This window comes from Lactuca virosa, chromosome 9, assembly GCF_052849685.1.
Source record: "Lactuca virosa cultivar CGN04683 chromosome 9, Lactuca_virosa_CGN04683_v6, whole genome shotgun sequence".
In the NCBI taxonomy this organism is placed as follows: domain Eukaryota; kingdom Viridiplantae; phylum Streptophyta; class Magnoliopsida; order Asterales; family Asteraceae; genus Lactuca; species Lactuca virosa.
This window is the reverse complement of record NC_136434.1, coordinates 165,826,826-165,832,299: the sequence shown is the minus strand read 5'-3', so window position 1 is coordinate 165,832,299 and position 5,474 is coordinate 165,826,826.

The following is a 5,474-nucleotide window of genomic DNA, read 5'->3' as shown; positions in this document are numbered from 1 at the left end:
TTGAGCTCAGCTGATTGCATACACCACACCCTTTTCTTTTTTCAAAATTCTTTTCGCTTTTCTAAAAATCTTTTCTCTATACTTTTTCAAAAATTGTTTTCTTTTCTCAAAATCTTTTGTAAACATGGTTTTTCTCTTGAAAATTTTATACCACTTCCTTAGTTTGAGTTCAGACACACCCGAGAGTGTGCCCGAATCCCTCAAACCAAGGCTCTGATACCAACTTGTAACATCCCAAAAATACAACCCAAAATTTTTTGTTTGAAAACTTTACTAAACCATAATATCAAACATTAAAAGATAAAACCATGAATCATGTATCTCAAAATGTCATAATAAATTTATCAAATTGAAACTAGTATTAAGATCATATCAAAATATCAGAGTCTAACTCCCAGGCTAAAACCGTGGTGTGTGCCATGCCATCATCCCGAGCCCTTCCCTTTGCTAGCTGAAGTACCTGAAACCAAAACTGAAACTGTAATCACGAAGCTTAGTGAGCTCCCCCAAACTACCACATACCATCCAATAACATATAAAGCACATACTGGGCCTCGCCCACTGCATCGAACCGAAGTCCGGAACTGACTAGGGCCTTGCCCACTGCATCGGACCGAAGTTCGGAACTGACTAGGGTCTTGCCCACTGCATCGGACCGAAGTTCGGAACTGACTAGGGCCTTGCCCGCTGCATCGGACCGAAGTCCGGAACTACTAGGGCCTTGCCCACTGCATCGGACCGAAGTCCGGAACTGCATCAGACCGAAGTCCGGAACTGACTGAACATAGCATAACATAATCATATCATATAATATGAACACATATACTGCATACTGCATCGGACCATAGTCCGAGACACATAACACATACCATGCCCGTCTCACAAAGATACCAAGCATACTGAACTACTGCATCAGACTGTAGTCCGGAACTACTGCTAACTAAACGGGTCGGCATTGTGGCCGTAGACCCGTTCCTACTGGAAGGAAACTCACCTCCTAAGGCTGGCTGCTGAAATGCTGCTCGGGAACTGTCTGACTGCTGCTCCGATAACTCCCCGACTATAATTCCCAAAAGACACTTAATCAGACACTGATAACTAATCTTAGGGTAAAGTGACTATTTTACCCCCTGGTCAAAGTCAACAATCCGTTGACCTGACTCGCCGAGTTGGGCCGCCAACTCGTCGAGTCCCTATCTTTCCTTCTACTCCCCTTCCCGACTTTACTCGTCGAATTTAGCGAAGACTTGACGATTTCTCCTTCTATAATAACATCAAGTCAACCTTTATCTGACTCGCCGAGTTGTATGAACAACTCGTCGAGTCCTCCTTCATCATATGAACACGTCCAGTCTGTGACTCGCCGAGTTGTATGAACAACTCGTGGAGTCTGTTCTTATGGGTAAGGAGATTGCCTTGGACTCGCCGAGTCAGGGCGTAGACTCGCCGAGTCCCTCTACACTCAGATCCATGTCTTAACTCACTGAGTCTTTACTCCACTCACTAACAGACTCGCTACTACTGAACAGGGAATCTAAGACTCGCGACCGGACTCGCCGAGTCCGAAGAACGACTCGTCGAGTCCTTTGCATGTAGTTTCTATTCAGCCGGATCTAATCAGTTTTAGTGCATCCAATTCATAGATCTGGGTTTCTGGGACAATCTGAACACGTCAAGTTGCTAACTTTACGTGTATCCATGATGCAATGAAGCAATAACACTCAAACTTGGCTATAATGGGGGTTACTTGTCAAGAACAAGGTCATGGCTGCCAAAAGGTGGCCTTCTTGAGCTCCTGGAACTCAAGAGGGGCTAGATCCGAGATATGGCTTGATTACAAAGCTTCATCACTAGGGATTTGGGGTTTTTGAGCTCAAAACCATCAATTTGGGGACAAACTAGATCTAGCAATACAATAACCAAGATGAAAGCTTTATTACCAGAAAGGATGGCCAAAGAGGAGTATAATCTGGATCTACTTCTTCTTCCTTGAGTTCTTCTACCTTCTCCTTCTTCTTCTTGCTCAACAATGCACCAAGATTCCTTCATAAGGGCAAAAATCACTCACACACACTTTAAGGAGGCTAGGGTTTCGAGAATAAGTCTCTGAGAGGTGAAGGAGGCTGGTTTGGGGCTATAATGGTGTTTAAATAGGGTACACTCCCTGAAATTAGGGCTTCATCCAGACTGGCGGACTCACAGAGTCCAGAAATATGGACTCGTCGAGTCGCCACTCCTACTCCACGTGCTAACTCGCTGCTACTCGACGAGTTAGGGCCACTGACTCGTCGAGTAGCTTCTAAACTAAAACTAAAAATAATGATTTAAATGCATACCAGGAACGGGGCGTTACACTTGTCATGCCTCTTGCTCTTATATTTTATAAGCATCTCCAGCTCTCTTTCTAAAATACATCAAAACAACATCTAATAATTAAAGCGGAAAGCTTTTTGCACAAACTAAAAATAAAACAAAAGAAAAACTTACAAATAACATGAAAACCAAACGTCGGGTTGCCTCATGCAAATCACTTCTTTTTGTGGGAACCGTAAGCCGAACACCACCCCTCACTTTAGTTTTTTCAGTGATTTGGAAGGGTACCTCCTTGTTCACCTTTAGTTCGTGCCTCCTTCTCTTGTAATTAACCACTTTCTTCTTATATGGCTTCTTTTCTTCATTTTGCTTTGAGCTTTCCCCTGGTTCAACCTTTTTGTAATCCTTTTGTTTTACAACTTGTTGTACTTTCATTTCACCTTTAACTTTATTACCATTCTTAGAAGTAGCTTTCTCTTTTACCCTTGCCCTTCCTAAGTTTTCCTTCTTCATACCATACTCTTTTTCATCTCACCCATTAAACACTAAGCTTGCTTTAGATCTTTTCGATTTCTGGAACTCTTCAGATTTAGGATTTTTAGGAAAAAGTTCAGACCTTTTCTTATTTGGAGAGGCTTTAACATAAATATAAAATTTTCACATAAAACAGTCACGCCGCGGTCAGATAGAGAATCATGTCATGAATATGAAGTTTCTTTAAATTCAATTTGATATTGATCTTCATGTCGTTGTGCGTAAACTGCAAAGTTGTGTCACAAAACTATTATGGGATCGTATTTTGCATTTATTCTTCCATTAGCCTCTCTAGCTCCATAAGTTCATTATCATCATAAAAGTCCTCAACTTTTTGTTCTTCTGACTCCCCCTCTAGCAGATTATCAACAATGTCCATAAAGAACACTTCATCATAATGTGATTTGGAATATCTCATCACTTGATGGACTCCAAAGGTTATATATTCGGACCCTACTTTTAGTGTTAGCTTAGAGTCATGGATATCAACTAAGGCTCTCATGGTGCTCATAAGAATTATTTGAATTTCACCATCTTCTTCCATATCGAGGATAACAAAGTCAATTGGAAAAAAACAAATTTTCCCACTTTAACGAGAAAGTCTTCTATAATGCTTAGGATAAGTAATTGACCGATTTTCCATGTGGATAGCCACCTTTATCAGTTTCAATTTCGAGGGATCAAGATTTTTGTAGAACAAGTATTCCATTAGATTTATACTAGCTCTGAAATTGGATATTGCATTCATTTTAGTAGAATTCCCAAACTCGCAAGGTATTGTATGGCTGCCCAGATCTCTCATCTTTGTTGGAATTTTACGCATCACGGTTGCTGAACATTGTTAATTTAGAATGACACTTAAGGCTGGATCTAATTTCTTTCTATTAATAAGTAGGTCTTTGATGAATTTTGCATATTTCGACATTTGATCTATTGTGTCGATGAAAGGCACGTTTATCGAAAGGGATGTGATCTGTTCCAAGGAACTTCTTTTGCTCTTATTCGTGTTGGAGCTACTTTTATCTTCCCATAAAAGGTAGTGGGGATGTTATTCAGGTCAGAACCAGATTGAACCGACCTGAACCCGAATAAGCCGAAAACCGAATAAGGGTAATTACATGAACCGAAAACTGAACCGATTAACCAATACGGGTTCGGTTCGGGTATTAATCGGTTCAGTTCGGTTATTATCCAAATAACCCGAATAAATGTACAAGATGATTAAGGACCTAATATAACCAAAAAAACCCAAATAAACCGTATTAGGATTTTATAACCCGAATAATAGAATAACAATTTGCTTTTATACATCAACATGAAACATTCGAAGACTAACATAACACAATAACATAATGAAAGAATAACATTTACATAGTAGATTAACATAATGAGAATTAATTTCTTACTTGAGTTTCTTGAGTTGGAGCCCAATTTTCCATGACTAGACAAAGAAGGAATTCGTGAATCCTTAGAGACAATAGGAATGGTTGATTTTTTAAAGTTTTAAACAAGAGGAAGGATCGACAGAAGTGATTTCGAGTTTGGAAATAGATGAGAAGATTAATCGATTTTGAAACGAAGAGAATGAGAGTAGGGTTTTTGTTTCTATTATAAACGACGAGGACAGAAGTGTGAATCGTGATTTTGATTTCTGTTGATAAAAAAAAGGAGGAATGCTTATTCGGGTCGGGTATTTAGAACCGAATAAGCTCTTATTTGGGTAACCCGAACCGAATAACCCGAGAACAGAATAAACATAATATAGATACCCGAAACCTGAATCGAAATGCTTATTCGGGCCTAATTCGGTTTGGTTCGGTTCAGGTTTCGGTTTGGTTTGGGTTTTCGGGCCATGTTCTCATCCCTATAAGGTAGTGGTGGTTAGTACGGTTTTACAATGAAAATTTTCGGAATCTGGTCAGGAGTTCATGGCACGAAATCCTCTTTGCCACGACGTAATGATGAAACATGGGCATTAATTTCAAATATTTCTTTGACTTCTTCTTTAGGTCATTTTGCACTAAATGGAGAGTTAGTATTAATAATCATTAATTGTTTGGATTTTTTACCTCCCCGTGTCATGACAACTTTCACTCATGCTCTTGGATTGGTTTCGGTGTCACTCATAAGAGTATCTGGTAAACGCTCATGGATTAGTTGGGAAATTGGTCCACTTGCTTCTAGATGTTCAAGATTGAGGCTTGCAGATTCCTTAAGGTTGCTTCGGTTTTGTTGTGACGCCTCTCAGATGCCTCAACAAATCGAGTTAAAATAGCTACGAGATCCGGTTTCTTTTCTTGCTAACTTTCCTCTTATCGTTTTTTGTACCCTTTATATGTCTTCCACTCCTTTTTTGGTTCCTTCAATCCATATCCTATTTGTCCCCGCTCGAATCTTTAGTTAAATATGGACCGTTACAATTGTTACAATCGAATTGTATTTTCTTTTTAGTTTTTTTTATCTTTTTATAATATAATCCTGATTATAAATATTGTTTTTTGAATTTTTAGTGATCATAACAATACTCGAGGAAAAATGTAACATCCATAAAAATCATGACAAATTTGAACTTTTTAAAACCAACCAAAAATCATATTTGTTTACCACATAGTTTTCAAAATGTGTTT